The sequence below is a fragment of the Plectropomus leopardus genome, chromosome 7 (genome assembly GCF_026936395.1).
Source record: "Plectropomus leopardus strain MGB_pleo_1.0 chromosome 7, ASM2693639v1, whole genome shotgun sequence".
Taxonomy (NCBI): domain Eukaryota; kingdom Metazoa; phylum Chordata; class Actinopteri; order Perciformes; family Serranidae; genus Plectropomus; species Plectropomus leopardus.
In genome coordinates, this window is record NC_142182.1 from 16,116,565 (window position 1) to 16,135,651 (window position 19,087).

The window sequence follows — 19,087 nt, forward strand, 5'->3', positions numbered from 1 at the left end:
TGTTGAAACTTTGTGTATATTTTTGTTTCAACAACACTGTGGTCAATGTGGCAAGGTATCAGCACAAAAAACACTTATGGTTGGGAGAGATCATGCTTTGGCTTAAAATACCCTCTTTTGGTGCCACAGTTGCCACTGGAAACACAATAGTGACTCACTAAGTCACAGTCGGTCTTGTTAGTTGATCTCAAACGGTGGTATGCAGTTTGGCAGGTGTGTTGTCAGGGTGACAGGCCATCCTCTGTTCCCTCCACCTCCTGATGACAAAGTCAGTTCATATACAGTACAGTTAATCAGAGCAATGTCACTTTAGAAATGTTTATGATTTCTGTGAAATACACAAATGCAACGTTTCCGTGGTTTGCAGCAGCGTACAGTTCCAACATTTTGGTTCCTCTGGCTTCTGGACTGCATTGCTACAAATTCTTCCTTTACTAGAAAACACATTTGGTGAAGTTTGAAAGTATCCACCAAGAAATCAGACTTTACACACAAACTGAGTCATGAATGTACAAAAAGCTGGCACAACCCAATCCAGCAGACGAGGATTCTGTCATTTATGCTGATCTATGTCATATTGAAGGTAAATTCTTCTTACAAAATGCCATAATTTCAAGCTAAAGTCTGCCTCAAGATAAGGCAGGGAGCAGCAAACTAGAGACAGTCAGGACTTAATAGGATGATAGAAAGGGGGTGTGAGGAAGAGAAGTAAGTGAGAGTTTGGAAAAAAGTGATGCAATTGTGAACGATAGAAGGATAGATGGATAGCTGGAGTGATGGAGGAGGAGTAGAAAGGTGGAGGGAGGAGAAATAGACAGTGAGGGAGGGAGGGGGGAGGCAGTAACATGTGATTAATGGATGGGTGGTAGTGGGGAGGTTGAGGCAGACTGGGAGAGAGCAGAGTGACAGTAATAAAGTGAACCTGCCTCCCATTCATCTCCCTCAACCCATCTCCCGTCTGACTGGTAGGGCTTTACACACTCTGACTAATGCCACGCTCCGCATGCGGGCACAGACAGGAGTGCCACACACCGCTTTTGGCTGCTATACGCCGCCACATAAATGAACACGCACCCTCTCATGGCCTCCCATCGTCAGCTTCAAGCCCGTCCCGAGCTCAATCATTCATCAGCGGTGATAGCTGTCGGAGAGATCAACACTACCTCATCGCTTTTTATGGCTTCTAAATCATATTGTGTATCAGACTCATCTGGCGTAAAACAATTGCTATCACCGCTTTAACAACAGGTCAAACATGGCGGTCGTGATCGCCGTGGGACATACGCGCATGACCTTTCCCAAATGGAATGTGAGCTCCGGCGCTTTCGGTATCCGAGTCATACCATTACAACGTTATGATTTGCTGGCGTTTTGGTACATCTCGCCCCGCTTTTCAAGGATGAGTCTGTTAAGCGGCGGGCTAAGGTAAACAGTGGTGTTTGGTGACCTTCCCCGCGGCTGCTGTAATGAGATGCATATCCCCAAATGTAGCCTCATTAACCTGTCCTGAGTTGTTTCAGGTCACGTGTTTTACATTGATTCGGCACTGGGGAAACGTAACCCCACGGTAATAGGGTTATGTTAGGGTTGTTACCTCTGCTCATAACACGCTGCCTTCACTTAGACTTTCTGTAATTATAATGAATTAGACATGGCTCACGGTGGAGAAGATGAACCTAAATATTCATCCCTCTGGGACTGTGCGTTGCATTTAAAGTGAACCTTCCCTGACCTTGCTGGCGAGTCGAGAGCCTCACCCACATCCTCCCTTCCCTCCCAAACGAATATATTATTATCCTGCGTGTGTGCAGGTGATGTTGAAATAACTTGTAGATGAGCGCTCGTTCATCTTTCAGTCAACTTCCGCCACGCACCAGTAAATCACAATGTTTGAGACCCACGAAGCCTCCAGCGAAAATAAAATGTATGACTAAATTGGCTTAAATTACTTTGGCACCGGCTTGATAAAAGACCCTCCGTGTTATTTCAATCATTAGTGGTTTTAATTGCTCCAAGGTATAATGAACACATTACTAATTGATAAGGAAACCAGTAACAGTCAAAATCCCTTTCCAACGGGCCCCACCTGCATGGGGCAAATCTGTCTTCATATCAGCCACATGACTTTTGCCCGGGCAGACAATAGATTAAACAATGAATGAATGATTTATTAGCTGTCGTTGTCATGCTATTTAGATGGATGGGTGTACACGCGGCGTGACCTCACTTCCTTGTTCTCCGCCTTGTATTCGAGGGTATGAAGGGAGGAGGGGGGTGGACGGGGAGATGTTGGCAGGGCGGGGCAGGTCAGGCACACCACTGGCCACTGACAGGACCCAGCCACTTGATCAATGATCCCTGGATTCGATATTGTGCCGGGTGTGTGAGGCAGCTGCGTCTAAACTTCAAATACATATGGAGGGACAAAAGGTGTGTGTCTGTAAACTGTAACTGTCTTTGTGTGTGTGTGTGTGTGTGTGTGTGTGTGTGTGTGTGCAAAGCCAGAAAAGTAACTACCTTTACTCTCTCCAACCTTACCTCCCCTCTCTTCCTCTTTCTCCCTCTCTCAAATGGGTTATTCTGGCGATGGCCCTGACAGGCCATGGTTTGGATTTTGATTTATGTTCCTGTGAAGCTCAAATCAAAGATTCCATCTACTGCTGCTTTATGGCAGCTGGGATGATGAATGGTGCAGTCTCTCGGTCAAACCAAGCCTCTGTGTCTTTGCCCCACATTTTAATTGCTAAAGTAGCCAGTCATCGCTCAGCCCTCCTACCCTCTCCCTGCCTCCCAACCTCATCCTTTCTCTGCTTTTCAGCCCATTGTCTCTCACCCTCTCTCATTCACACTCAATAATGTACCTTTATCCCGTCAAAATGTCTGGACGCCATAACTTTCCTTAATATAACTTCAAATTTGCCCCCAAAGAGCAGCCACGTGAAGAAATTCTAATCACGCCCTCAGTTTATCCAGATATTTAGGCAGTGAAGTCTAACAGATATCCCTTAATATTTAGAAACAGCGTCTGTCTTTTCATCTCGCCTACATTATTTTACACCTCCAGCGTTAGTACATGATATACAGCAAACAAGTCTGATGAGGGGGAAAATTCATTCCTGCATCAACATAAAAAGCCACTTTATTTGGAGGAAGAATGCGGAGATGTCAAGCTCTGATAGAGTTTATGTTTTCTCACTATTTTTCAAAAGTAAACACATTCTGCGGTACATGACATTACTAAGTAGGTTAAGTATAGCCCCGGGCCATCATCCATCAGTACAGAATGAAGCGAGCATATTCTGCTCGATGAGAGGTGAAAGTTTTCCACTGTGCCACGATGACATTTAATTTTTCACATCTCCTGCGTGTTCCTGGGATGAATTTTGGCAGACCTGGTGCAATTTAGCTGCTTGGCAGTTTGAAATTGGGCGATGAATCACAACGTGGATTCAATGGGAGCCAGTCAGTGTACAATATTTTCTCTGTGTCAGAATGGAAAGAGAGAGAGAGAGAGATACAGAGGTAAAAAAAAAAGAAAGAGAGAGAGAGAGAGAGGGAGCTGCCGAGGCTTTAGATTGTGTTCTCCAATCATCTTCCGCTCACAAAGCCTATCATCCCTTCCTCCCCCTTCAAAAAACAAAGTGCAGCGAGTCGACCATTAGAAGAGGAGCCGTGTGTGGCTGCAGATGTCGAGCAATGGCGGAGGTCTTTAAGGTCTGCAGTTGGATATTTTGACAAAGAGCAGTGAAGAAAGAAATCAATAAAGTCAGGACTTTGCCAGTCACTGAGCAGAGCGGCGGAGAATGCAAAGCTCCACTCCAACCCCTAGACAAACTCAAAATGAGCAACCAATAGACTGACACTGCCTCTGACACAAGCCATTTATTAGCCTGGCAGCAGAATATGGTGGATTGCACAGCTGATGGTCTGTATCTGGGAGGACCACACCTGAGGAGGAGAGGACAGCTTGTGTGGTGGCACTGGACTGTGTGGTAATGACTAAAAGTGTGCAACACACCGTGGTAACCACACTTTATATGACATTTGTTAAACTAAAATAGCACGCTACAACATAATCCATATAACCAGTGAGCACTACGCACTTTTGTGTGACACGAGAGACTGTGCTCAAGCCCCGTGTTTGCATCATCTGCTCCACTGAGCACTGAAAAATTATCACCTCCAGTGGTGCTGTTGTGTGTGGGACTGTGCACTTTGACCTCCTCGTGGAAAGGGCAAGAAAAAGCAGCAGACCTTTTCTCCAGTGATCACACACATTTGAATGCTCCTTTGTCATGTGTGACAGATGTGAAGAGAAAAATAATCACAAGTAACGATAACTGTGCAAGTGAAATACAAGTCAATACAATATACAAGTCTGTCATTAAATCTAGCATGCAAAATAACTATAATATGAGTTATAATGGGTTGCATTATTATAGTACAATCAGCATGAACCAGGTGAAGCAAATAATGTTTTAATTAAAGAACACAGATTATTCAGATTATTCCTAAATTCCACATCTTGGTGCGAGAAAATGCCTGATCACTTTGTCTTTGGAAGATTCATCAAATTAAAGGGGAAAAAAGGAAAAAAATCTCACAAAGATATTGCTTATCAAAATAGAGAAGTCCCAATATATTAATGGTTTCTTTACTGCCTGTTAATGAAAAAAAAAATATCCTTATCACAACATAGTCTTAATTTAATTTAATTAGAACTCCACCAATGCCTAATGCCCTATTTTGCGGTGTTCACAAACGTGAAAAATGATTTATGTATCTGCCCCGTAATTCAGATCTGCTCCAGAATTTTTCCTTTGCTCATGCTACATCTTTTCAAATTTCATAAAAAAAGTGGTTTCTTTGTACTGACAAATCAACAGGCGAAGAAAACAAACTGAAAACATAACTCCTCAGTGAAAGTAAAAACTGCATTTGCAAAATTTTTTCCTGCATAATTTTTGCTTTTTATGTGACAAACACAATTTTTTTTTAGCAAGAATTAATAGGCAGGCCTTTAAGGCCCAACATTTAAACGTGTATGCTCAGTCAGCTTCTTACTATGAGCGACAGTGTAAATCAACTTGATCTTTCTTGGTTAAATTGCCTCTGTTCTGGTTAGTTCTGGTACAAAGACTGTATTTGTGCTTTACTGTCCTCTTTTCACTGGTTTAAAGTGAGCTACATATGACACAGAACCAACTAAACTATCTCTATCTGTATCTGTACTCAGAATGGGCGGAGTCTAAACTGAAAGCATGCAGGGCTTAATGGGAAATAGAAGTTGTTATTTTAAGAGATTGATATAGGTTTATCAGAAGTTGCTATATTTATTATTCATTAAAAACAATTTACAGGGCTCAGATTATAACTCCAGTTATAAAAGGTCTTCTGCTTTGTCTTGCAGTTTTCATGTGGAGGTCAAAGGGCACCGTCCCATACTCAACAGCACCACTGGAGGTGATAGTGTAAGATTATTTTGGATTACAAGAATAAGAAATTAAACACAGCTGCCCAGATTTTCCTTTATTATGAGTATGAATATTGAGTATTCGACTAGATCCTGTAAATCAAATCTGATTAAACCAAACCGTCACAGCCCTGATGTGAAGAGTTGATGTGGAGTATTTTGTTTCAGCTATTAAAAATGTAATATCTAAGGATGGTTTTTTCCAAAACTTAAACTTTACATATCTAGTTGTGAATATCTAATTATGTAACAAAAAAACTGTCAGAGTTGAAACACAGTTTTCATGAGCTTTAATGCCCTTTATTCATAAGCTGTAGCAGTGTATGAAACTTTTTTTAGAAGTTTTGAAGCAACAGATGTCACAAAAGAAAACATCGTTACTGCATGTTCGAGGTGGGAATAATGCCCCATTATGCTTCCCCCCCCCCGTACATGATGTAGTAACAACGCTGAAACAAGGTCTGTGTTAAATGTAAAGCCAGATAGGCGTGACTTTGGGTGTGGTGGGTGTGACGTGTTGACATGGTGTGCGACCCACCACGGGACATTTTAAAAGTAGCTGTTAGTGGTTAGTGGCTAGTTCAAAAATGAAGAACAGCCATAAATGTTCACATGTTGGGAAAACAATGAGGCCCAGGAGGTCCAGGAAGTCCAGGAGCATCTTACACCCCAAGCAGAGGACAAGTCAGCCGGCACATAACAGGACCAGTTAATGATAGTTTCTTACAGGTTAAAACCCTTGTTGTTGATTAGAAATTGCTGCTGACGCTTATGTTTTATGTCACACTTTAGGCAGACACTGTTGTGTACACGTCACACCCGTCACGCCTGTCGCGCCTCTTTCAATGCCGCAATACAAAGTATAATCACACACTGGAGTGAAAAGATGCCGCCGTCATTTGCGTCTGTGTAAAAATGCAAGGGAGGTGTAAGGGACCTCATAGCGGCCCTTTAGGATGGCTGTTGCCAACTCGTCACATGTTGCAGCTTTGTCAGTCGACTTCCGCCTCTACATTTTAGTTAAGTTAGGTATCCTTCTGCATCTATTGTTTAAGCTCCGGGATGCCACTATTGTGATGTCAAAAAATGCACATGGTGGGATGACGTGGCATGTGGTTGTGTTTAGGCAACAACTGCACATGCAAAACAGCACGAATGGTTGGTTTTAGGCGAAAAAGTCACAGATGGTGAAGTTTAGGGCAAGGAAGCACATGTAGAAAAAAACATCACACTCAAACGAGTGGCAAACACCGGACGTGGCAGGTGCCGTATGGCCGTCCGCCGATATATAATAACACTGCGCCCGGTTCTGTCCAGCTGCGTTGACAGGCGGTGTTCCACGCTCACGCTAAAGGTGCCTTTTAGAGCTGCACACTAACAGAGTGGCACTATTTGACGAGTTTGGAATGAGAATGACTATTGATACAGACACCAAACATAGCGTTCAGATTACTGAGAAGTATACGTGTTTTTTTTTTATCTCCTCCGGTTTTGACGTTGAATACAAAATATTGGGATGTTGCCGAATTTCTGAATAACTTTCTCAACTTCTTTCTAGACATAATTGTGCATTTGAATGGCTCAGTGAATTCTGTTGGAGGACCTCGGTGAGAACAGGAGCCACCACATTGTCTCTTATTTCTTGTGCACCTCTCAACGTGCTAGCCACATCTGGCCCGTCTGCTCAGCTCACTGATCCCCCAGTCCTGGATGTGTGAGAGCCCCTACTTCCACTGTGTAAAATCACATTACCCTAAAGGGGAAGGCGAATGAAAGGATGGTGCTGTGGAATGGCCATAGACCAGTGAGTTGTCAAAGCCATTTACGTTTGGGAGAAAAAGACAGAAAGGGAAAGCGAGGACGGAGAGGAGCAGAGTGAGCAGAGTTCTTTCAAACAGTGTGTTTTTGTGTTACAGATGTGCTCATCTTTCTAATTCAAAGACACCTGCTTTTATGTCTACCCCTTGAGTGCTCGTGTATCGATTGGCAAACAAGGCATATCGCCCCCCCCCACACACACACACACACACACAAAGTGACCCTGTGTCTCCTCCCCACCTCTAGTAGCTGCATACTTTATATGACATCAGGCTGGAAAATGTGAAGTGAAATCTCATTGTGCGTGCATGTGTGTTTAGATGTGTTTGTGCGTGTCATTCGGCGTACACATCTGGGACGTGAGGATGATTCAAAGTGCCATTTCGTTGTGTGAGGACAGCCTTCACAAACACACTCGTCATGCAGAAGATGTTGTCATCCTCCGCCTCATTGTTTGTGTAAGTGATGTCTCCAATCATCATCAAACACGTGGAGGTTTCACCCTCCCTCTGTCACTCTCCTTCTCTGCCTTCTCCTTCGATTGTACAAATTGTCCCATCGTCCTTCGGCTCCTGCAGTCTCACATCTCTCCTATCGCTCACTGCTCAAGAGGTTTGACTAAAAGGGACTCAAAGACACACAATGTAAGGAGTGATGTTAAAATAAGTGCTGGGTCCAAGACGTTTACTGTGAATGTCTGTAGTGAAAGGCCTGTGAAACAGAGAAAGTTGAAGATATCATAAAAAGGAATATTTTGAGACTATTTGGGCCACGATGGCTGATATGAACATGAACATGAACATATGCACTATGACAGACTGTGAAATGAAACCAGGTGGACAAATTTCACACGGAAATTGCCGCATTCAAACCTCTTATGAAAACATACATATATTCAGATATTTACAACAATAACTGTGCCCTTTTTTCTAAAAATTATGTTTATATAAAACTAATCTGAAACTATACATTTTGAGGGAAACATAATGTAGTTCAAATTTCGTTTTCTATGAACATAATGAGGAAATGTTGCTAATGAACGTATCAGGTATGTTGTGAAAAAGTTGATACTGAATGTAGCAAAATTTTCACCGTCAACAGATTTAATTTATTTTCTGCGAGAACAGGCATCTTGCAATACACTTTCCACTTTTTTCCACTTTTGATCTTACCTTAATTAAACTAAATGGATTTTGTTGCCAAAACCTAAGACAGGAGTCTGGATGCAAACCCGAGGTTCTGGTGTCGTGGTCCTGCACCTCGTTTACTCACCCTCCTCCTCCCAAAGCCTTCTTTGTACATGAATATCGTGTTTCATGACTTGAAAGAAATGTTGTCTCTGAACATAAACCCGACAACAATTACGTTGCTACAACATTTTAACATTATACAAATGAAACTTCTAGGAGACATATACTAAACTAGCTGCTACTATATGATACATATATCATATAATAGTAGCTTTAACAGCTACAACATAAATGTGGTATTTTAACATTATTAAGTCTGTTATATAAACCCAATCCAATATATAAGAATGTAACATTGAGATTCCTCTTGTTCTGCTGTATATAAACCCACATATATTGCTCTGCATAAGTGGTCATTCTGTCTTTCTATGTGAAACTGAAAAGAAATATATTTTCTGTCTTTTAAGGATCATTTTAAAACATTGCTCTTGTCCCGTTTTGTGGACAAGGAAACCTGATAGCAACCTGTTAAGGCTTTGGTGTGGTCGTCATGCAATTTCAGACATTTGATTGTCATATTTTGAAAGTCTTGCTGGCACACTTCCCCATGTTTGTTACACATTACTTTAAAACTGGTGGAGAGCTGCTTGGCAGATATTGCCCAAAGCTTTTTGCTGGAGTTGCCAGCGTGTGCCTAGCAGCAGATATTCAAACATTTGTCTGATGTGTTGGCATTTTCATGTGGATGGCAGAATTCTAGATAGTAATTTGAAAATGCAGGTGTACACAGAAAACTTTGGACACATAAACATTGTTTTTAAATGTGTCCGCGTTAGTGAGGACAGCTTTAAATAGGACTGCGCTTAATTGGCATCGCAAACACATTTGCAGCAAAAAGGAGAAACATTCCAGTCGTATGCTGTTGATTTCACTGTAGCTGTTTTGTATCTCTGTATAGGTGAGTACTCCATTAGCGCTGTCTCTAGCTGTTATAATGGAGCCAGTGAAGGCTTTTGGCAGGCCCATTACAGCACCAGTCCCCCCCACTCCACACCCACCCACCCAAATATCTCTTCTCATTACCTGATCGACCTGTTAGCATTCGTTACCAAAAGCTGTAGCCGCTCCCCGCAGAGTACTTCAGATAGATTTCCCATTTTAGATCAGAGCAAAGTGGAGTCAGCTTCGATTGGAGCCGACATCGGAGGAGTTCTTCAGGGCAAACCAGCTGTGACTGGGCTGATGTGTAGCTGTCACTGTGTCGTGACATGATATAATATGAAATTATATTGAACAACGCCGGTTTGGCACTAAATTGTTAGCAGGGCTTCAGGTCTGACAGCAGCCAGTTTATGGCTTTAATCCCAAGGTCCTTTAAACCTTGTTTGACATAAATTGAGTTTGGCTTCTTGACGGAGGGAAAAAAGAGCAATGACAGAGGAAAACACTTTCCGTTCTTCCGTCTTGTTTGGTTCAAATGGAAAGTTTTTTCTGTCTGTGAAGTTGCATTTACTCATATGCCACGGTAAATGTAGATGTTAACGTCAAAGCAGAGCAGCGGAATTTGGCATCGTTGCAATCTGACACAATTTTGACAGCATATAGGTCACATTACCATGTCACAGATCACATGCCTATATCCACATACTGCATCGCCCAGACCTTAAATTACAATACTGAAGCCAAACAGCTTTAGATGGTCATCTCATCTCATTGTTAGGCCGTTGACATCAGCTAGTGATCTGTGATAAATCTGCTATGTAAAGCTCAATGAAAACCCCGAACACAGGTCTGAGGGACCCGTTACCATGACTAATGCCCCGACTGACAGCGAAAGATAAGACTCATCCTTCACCTCAGCCGAGCCCATTTCTCAGCAATAATGTTCATAATGGAGTGCTCCGGTGTCGTTATTGTGTGAATAATTTAAATGGTGATTTAGGTTATTGGGCACCGAGGTCACAGCCACAACATAGCCTGATCCAGATGAGATACAGCTTGTACTGTACAGCATTGAGGGGGGACTTTACTATACACAAGCAAAATGGCTGGAGATGACCGAGAGGCAATGATTTGGTGTGTCGCTTAATTAGATGTTCCGGCGACATCTGTTTTTAAGGGGAAACTGCAACTCTGGCACATTAATTCACTTTGTAATGAATGACTGAATGTCAATGCAGGCCGTGAAATCACCAAGAGGGAAGTGTGTGTGTCTGTGTGTGTGCAACACAGTGATGCTTTTCCATCTGTTTGGCAAAAACATTCCCCCTCCAACACTGGCAACGACGCTGCGCAGTAGCCAGAACGAGGAGGGATTCAAGATGGCCTAATGCTGATTGGAATGCCTTTTGAATGGGAAAAATGAAACAAAGATGGAGTGGACATTATGCCGCTGAATCTTAGTTAAGGACGCTTCACAAGTATGTGACAGTGTCATTAATCTCATGAAATTACAGACAGAGAAACCAATACAACAGAATCAGAGGCTGCTAACTGAAAATGTACATAGAAAGACTTGCTTTTTGCTGCAGTGAAGTCCTTTAAAAATGCATACAAAAGGATGTTCATACTGCCAACATATACATCACACGAATGGAGAAATATTACCATGAAATAGTCATTTTCATACCAAAGCGTTAAGTTTTTTTTCAGCCGTAAAATTTTTATATCTCAGCTAGATATCGTGTTCTGTGTTTTGGTGATGGAGCTGAAAGAACCAGCCACGTTTTCCTCTCTAGCAGGATAAAAATGGGACGCTGCTTCATCCCTGAGTGACTGACCGCAGTCCAAGGAGACCACTTGGCACCTGGAGTGACAGGCTGCCATCAGCGTGTAAAGATGCTAATATGAATTCTGATCACTCACTCATATAGGCAAGGGAATTACTGCCCATCACCAGCGTCTAGTGATTTTCCACACATGGCAAAGTCAAGGGGCACGCTGTAAAACCCAGGTAAATGGAGTTGGCACGACAGTCAAAGCCAGATTCTGCTTGACACTTCCTTTCTAAGTGATAGTGCTACAAGATGTGCTCTGTAATGTAATAAATTGGGAGCTCTGCCCTCAAGATTTCAGGCTGATGAGAAATTTCGATGACAAATCCATCGCTTAAACTATCTCTGTCCTTCAATATTCACGCCTGCGTGAGCCCAGGCGGGTCAAAGGCTAATTACCAAACAGGATAAGAGGCAGAGGAGGAGAGAGACAGAACCTGCGCATTTTTAAAAGGTGTAAATTTATGCAGATTATTTCTCAGACTTGAATGTCTTTCAAGCGTAATTCAAGAGGAAGGGGCGCCTCGCCGAATGCTTCCACAGACGTGAATCATGTAAAGTTTAACACTCTGTTTTGAAGCTTACCTTTTGTATATACAGTGATGGGCAGTACTGCGTGACAGTAATAATGTTACTTTTCCCCGTAACAAGCAGTTTAACAAATTACCAATGACATTTCAGTAATAATAATACATTACAAAATAAACAATATGTTACAACATTTGCTTTTGCAGGCAACCCCCTACTGTATATATATCTAACAATGAATCAAAACCCAGGATACATTTTTATTAGTCTTGTGTTGCACTTGCACAAGGCAGCAAGCTAGTTTGGAAGATGGAAATGCTAACATTCAGCAGCTGAAAATATTCCCCTTATTTTGATTTTGTCCTGTGGAACGACGATGCGAACATTGTTGTTCCAGATAGTGGCACTAAGGCTCTTTATACTGCAAAATCCCAAATTCCTCCTTAAACACCCACTACGACGGCACAACAATATAAAGCTCGTGAAAATACACCCCAACCAAGGTGAGCCCTCTTCGGCCATGGAGGACGTCTGTAGCCCTACACTGGCCTAAAAACCAAAACTGGATTTTAATCGTGGGCGGCTGCAGACAGGCATCAAAGAACTAATGACGCTTGTGGCTTGATGTGTGATAGATGAAATGTGGCTGATCCCCATGATTGTCTCTTTGTCTTTCACACAGATCCTTCGGAAAATACTGGTCAAAGACAAGAGAAGACCACCAGGTAAGAAAAACTTTCAAGCTATCTACCCTGAGCAGCTTTTACTGGAGATTTGCATGTGAACTTAATTTTGCTGAGAAAGGACACAGTTACCAATTTTGTAGGATGTAACAGATAAGTAATATAATGAGTAGTGTAACGAATAACTGCTAGCAGGGAGTATTCGTTAAAGTTATAATATTACTGTCCAACAGTGTGTTGAGTAATGAGTAATACATTACATGTTAAGGACCCCAGCGCTGGGTATATCTAATGTAAGAGATAAATAAAACAAGGAAAAAATGTATCCAGAATATTACTGTATCATACCGACCCATCCATTGTTATAATATGCTGCCAAAGCAAGAGTTTGACTTTTGGGAATTACGCTCATTCACTTTTATTGGATGAGAAGATTGATGCCACTTTGCACAATGAATATAAGGCTACAGTCAGCGGGCGCTTAGCTTGGCTTAGCCCAGGCTTCCTTAAAATCCTTAAAAATTCTTCAAAGGCATTGAATTCAGTAATCTAATAATAAGGCCTTGATTGGTATTCAAATGCCTTAAATACATCTGTCAAAAGTCTTAAAATGCAAAGATGCTTGGAAGCAGGATTTTCTATCTTTCTTTGTGATGTTGCATTGTAAAATTTTAAAAATAATTGGTAACGTCTTCTTTTTATATGTATAATTTAGCAAATGCCTTTTGCGTCAACGTCACACAGATCAGTACAGTTGAACCAACAATACTTGTTTTGCTCCTAAAGCAGTGGGAAAAACACAATGGCCAAGTCATGTCATATGTTACAATGCATATTTTGGACAAAATTGTCCCAAACTCTGAATAATTTATGTTGATTTGTGTGTGTGTGTGTGTGTGTGTGTGTGTGTGTGTGTGTTGGGGGGTGTTTTTATAAGTTTTAGTCATGGTAAAACTGGTCTTAAATTAATTTAAAAAGTCATAAATCTAACTTGCCTTGAGCCTGACTAAGTATAGAAGAAGTTATGTGTCAAACTATTTCCAGGAGCAGGGATCTCTTGCAGTCTTGCCTGGCAATCTCATTTGCATCGCATTTATTTGCGTTTTGTTTTTCCTAAGGATTAAAGAAACAATATAGGCCTGTAATGTGCTAGTTAGTGAACTTTAGAGGTTCTTGTAGGTGGATTTTGTTATTTTGGGACTAGCCATGCTAACTGTTTCCCCCTCTTTCCATTCTTTATGCTAAGCTAAGCTAACCACCTCTAGGCTTTAGCTTTAAAATTAGCCTCCAGACACAAGACTGGCATCATATTTCTCATCCAATTGTCTTGAAGAAAGCTAAGCCTATTATGTATTCTTTTAAGAGTGCTTCATGTGAGCATTAGTATCACTTTATATCAGTTTGGGATATTTTACTTTATTTTTACAAATAAAAACTTGCACGCAAATGGTAAAATTATACATGGAAATGCCTGACACTATTATTTATGTTAGTTCTGTTAGTTCTGTTAATAGATTATTTAACACATATATTAACAGAACTGTGAATGAGCAAGGTAGCGTATAGGTAACATAAGCAAGAGTGCAGGATAACAAAGAAAAAAGCCTAACCTGACACAAAAGTAAGGCCAACATGGCAGAGACGACGCCCGCTCTGCACCACTGTCCCTCCACTTCTCTCCTCCCCTGCGAATTCTTGCTTCACTCGGGAGAGTGATGATACTGTCTACTCTGCTAAGACTCCCCCTGCTTGACATCTCGACACGGGGAGAAGGATGTTCCTGTCTGTCTCGTCACATCACAGCCGTCCTGATTCGGATCCCTCCCATCCAACACCCTGTGATGCTTCTCTTTAAAAAGCTGCCCGTCCATCATAAACATCCTCCCTTTTATGTTCCCCGCCTGAGAGGGAAGGGGAAAGAGAGAAATCAGCCCTCTCTCAAACACAAGCTGACAGCACTAAGCAGACTGACGTGACATCAGAGGAGCGATGTGCCAGACGTAGCTTTGAATTTCCATAACAAGGTAACACCACAATTATTAGTCACTCAGTGAGACCATAGCTCTGGAAACTTATTGAAATATTCCTGAATTTCCACAGAATTTGCAAATACGGGCAAAACGCTGCAAATCTTTAATAGTTACGACTGATCCTTAAACTTTTTTTTTCCCCTGAAAAGTGTTAATCATATAAATCATTGTTCCTTAATCAGTCTTCTAAATATTCTCAGCAGTTCTGCAAGAGTCTTAAATTAAATCCCTCACCTTGACTCCATATAAATGTAATACTGTCAATAAAGGAGATATAAATAGATAGGGGTGTAACCATTCATAATCTACCTGAATATTTTAAGAGGGTCTTTTGGGCAATGAGGCAGGGAAAGAGAAGAAGAGAGAGAGAGAGACTTGATCAATCGTCTGAGTTCTGCCTCTACAATCAGAAGTGCGCTAATTGAAACAGCGTGGAGTCATCTACCTCCCCTAAAGGATGAACTTTATAAGATTTTTCATAATAATTTACCACAAAATTATAAAAATCCTCTTTCGTTAAACACTTTGTCTCCCCTCTCCCGTCTGGACAATGATTGAGAAAGAGTTGCTTGTCTGTGGAGAGGCAGCGAGAAATGTTAAGGAGACCTTTTCAATGCCCGACCCATTCAGTTTGTGAATGTTAATGTTATTTAATGAAGACATGAACTGAAAACTGAACTATACAGCTTGATAACAGGCGGAGAAGGGTTGAAAAGCGAGAGGAGAGTGACAACATTATAGCTGAAAAGTGATTTTTTTTTTTAATAGTGAGTGGTTCATGCTCAAGGGCACAAATGGCCCCAAAGAGAAATATGTAGCGTGTCAAAACCTTTAAAGAAAGATCATGAGTGTTTAAGGTGGATTGGTGGACATATTTTAAAGGTGCTTACTCTAAGCCTTCATCACATGTCCACCTTTCCCTGAGCTTTTTCTATTTTCAGTGTGAAGCTAATGAATTGGGATCTGGAAAAGGTTTCTCTGCAGGCTTACAATGAGAAATGATAAGAGATTATTTTAGAATGAAGATCAATGACAAAGTCCAAACGGTATGAGGAGGAGCAGCAGCAGGAGGAGGAGGAGGAGTAGCATGTGCCCTAATGTAAGATGAGTGTAATGTGCAACCCAAGGCCAAAGGCAAGAGCTTCATCTAACCAATTCTCTTTACAGGAGTGGAAATTACTCTGTGCCATACATAGCTGATTTACACAAATTAATGACTCGGGTTATTAATAGGCAGAGATGCATATATTAAACACTATGAGTAAAGGTAGCTTTAATTATGCATCCTTTATAAAACCTGTTTGACTTCAGCGCCTGCCGCGTAGGTGCTTCTTTTTTCTTTTCTTTTTTTCCAAAATTAATCCAATTTTGGAAAAATGAGCATTAGTACAGCAATCGTGCCTCCTTTTGAATGCCTCTAATATATCTATTCTATAAACTAAACATTGACAGTAAATTATGAAATTGTGTATTCACTTATTTATTTGTATGCCTTAGCTGCATTGTCAGCCAAAGCACTTGTAATAGTATTTTCTGCTTATTATTTATAGTGCGGATATTGTCTGAGCTTTACAGCATATTTACACAAATGCTGCTCACATTTCACCGGACACTTTGGGGCCACCGTATGAGCGAGAGTTCCTGCCCTGCCCCTTCTGTTGTCCGAGGGGACCGCTGCACTGACAATGGTGTCCCCCGCTCCCCCGGGGGGACACCTCCGAGTGATTTGTGGTCGGGGAAGACTGATGAACTGCTATTGCCACCCTGTTTCTTTGCAAGATCAATTCTACATGTAGGAGTGTGCTTTATGAATGATGGAGACCTCCTCAAACCATCCATACAGCTGCCCAAAGACACGGCCCTGGCCCCCATAGCACCTACATGGCAGGAATAAAGCAATCACTCTTCTCAACAGGGCCATGCATTACACACACACACACACACACATGAACTTACCCACATGAATACACAGATGAGACAACAAAGCAGAGACAAACACTTGTATGTGTTTGCAGGAAATAAATAGATTCAGTGTCATTTTGCTGCCTCTTATTATTGCCTTTATTCAGGAGCATTTTTAAAGAAAAACTTTTTAGGGATTATAAGGGATTGGTCCTTTGTTGCTGAATGAGACTCCTCTTGAGAAAAAAAAACTGTCAGTTTGCACTCTGACACTGCACTGCGCTGCCTTTCTGGACAGGCCCATAACTGGGCGCATGCCAATAAGAGCGATCTGATGGTATTGAGGGATCGTTTGCAGCACACATCTGAAGGTTGAATAGCATTGTGAATAGGAGCAGCATACATAGATGTCATGAGTCCTGCCTCCCGCAGTGAGGTTGAAAGCGAAAAGTAGAGCGCAATGAATACTTGAGTGTTCTGGAGGCTATGAAATTGAAAGGCCTCTCCCCCCTTTTTTTTGCCAAAAAGATTTCAATAGGAAAATAGAGGCAGCTCGTGCTTTTAATCGTAACTTTGAGATTGATTGGGCGAACTTGTGTGCAAATCAGTGCAGGCTTGACAGACGTTCCTCTTTTATGATAATCCTGGTGTCAAGCACAAAAAGAGGGGAATAATGCAGCAGGGCTACCTGATACAAGAGACAATTTCATAAAAAAATGAATATTTTTGTAAGAATATCCTCGCTTCCTATATTAAATTGCATTCCCTACAAAAATGGAGCAATTCACTCTGTAAGAATCGTATGACTTCATTTTTGTTCTTTAATTAAAATTAGGGCTTTCAAATGGTTTATTTTTTAAGTCATGATTAATCGCAGAATTTCAATAGGTTATTAGCAATTAATTGCACTTTTCAGTCGTGTTTACAATTCCATTATTTTGCATTTCAAAACAGTTTTGTAGTCCATATTGACAAATTAAAGCAATTCTTGAAAGATTGTCTTGATTAGCAATCAAATGACAGAAATTAGAGCAATAGAATTCAAATACAGCCTGATACAGCCTCTTAAAGACAGGAATGTTGGCCTGCAATTTAAAAAAAAAAAATTAAGAAAAAACGTTATGTACGGCCCTTAATCGCATCGTGATTAACATGTCGATGCCGACAGCCCTAATAAAAATAAATTGAGTTTGACACTTTCATCAGCAGAATAATGGTAAAGCACTGGAAGCATCCAATTTGCATTTCACAAATTTTGTGCCTAATGTCCTGTTTTTCATGACGTGCTAAACACCAAACCAGGTAGCAGTCTCCTGATGTCGGGGTTTTAATGCACAGAGCAAAGCAAGACAGATGCACAGCTGAGATAACTTCCATTTACAGTGTAAGCCTGGGAGAGCCGCAGTGTAGAGGCCATATACTATTTATGGGTTAATCGATACAGTAGCTGGATGACACCATGTCCCCGCTACTTTCTGTCATGATGATGGCTCACTAATTTTGGAGCGGCTGCTTTCTCCTCCTGCCTTCAGCAGCCTGCAAGACGGTTTAATTTGGCTGTAAAAACGCCAATCACCGGGTTACTTCTTGTTCCAGGGGGAGGTCATGATGGGGGCAAGTCCATAGGAGGAAATATATTCACATAGTTCTCTTAGAGACACTGCTAACCCCTGACATCCCATTTGGGTTGTAATTTCATGTTGTTAAAGTGACAGGGACCCGGCCTCTGTGCTCTTAGAGACGGGGAGGCGGGGGCGAGTTCTGATCAGAGAGGTCTTTAATTCTTGTTCTCTGAGTGAGGACGCTTGTGTGTGTGCATGCATGTGCATGTGAGGGAAGGAAAAAGGAATAGGGTGTGCATATGTTGCCTTTTGTGCGTGCATAATGTTTAAGATTTGTATCTGAAAGAGTGAGCAGATCCTTGCACTCTCAGCTGTGTGTAATATGTGTGCAGCATTGAGCACCCACACACAGCATGTTTTGGTATTTGTATGTGTCTTTTTGCTGGCAGGGGTCAGAACACATCAGAGGCACAGGGGGAGACCCAGGACCATCCCACACTCTGCAGAGATACCGCTGGCTCGAGAAAAAAGCGAGCAAAGTGCTGAGGGAAAAAAACTCATTACCTTGGCACTAAGACTTAACACTGCTTCCTTGAACTGGCTTTGATCTCTACCTAATGTGGATATATGGTAGAAGTGATGCTTTTACTGTGATGAAAGCTAACATTTAACTGCTCACATTAAATTAGCGAGGAAAGGGCCCCAGGCATATGTTTGCATTTTGGGTAAGGGGGTTGCTTGACAAATTTTTGCACCAGTTATAAGATATATAGACTTATGTGAGCATGTTGTTTCCTCCCAACAAATAAAATTACAAAAATGAGCGAAGCAACATATATAAAGGCGATTCCACTATGGGGCTCATTACCTCCTGAATTAGCACTTCCTGTTATTGACTGTATATTAGACTAATTGCTTAACTCCTCATTATGGACTGTACATTTCACCTTTTTTTGCATTCTTACAAACATGCTTGTTGTTTATAGAACTCGTTCTTCCTTATATACGCGTTTCTTTACACACTGTAATAGATACATCACAGCTTCCTCCTCCACATGTTCTACAATAAGTTTTTTTTAGTAGGCTCAAGGTCAAAGGTTTCATTTCAAAATTGGTGGGGAACACAT

General features: G+C 41.5%; 1 protein-coding gene across 1 annotated transcript in view; it reads left to right on the forward strand.

The window, feature by feature from the left end:
• The window catches only part of tshz3a (teashirt zinc finger homeobox 3a), a 50,263-nt gene that overhangs the window by 11,961 nt on the left and 19,215 nt on the right, over positions 1-19,087 (forward strand). The window contains exon 3 of the mRNA XM_088080041.1: positions 12,466-12,508. The gene's annotated coding sequence lies outside the window, so the exon portion shown is untranslated. The remainder of the gene's footprint in view (positions 1-12,465; positions 12,509-19,087) is intronic.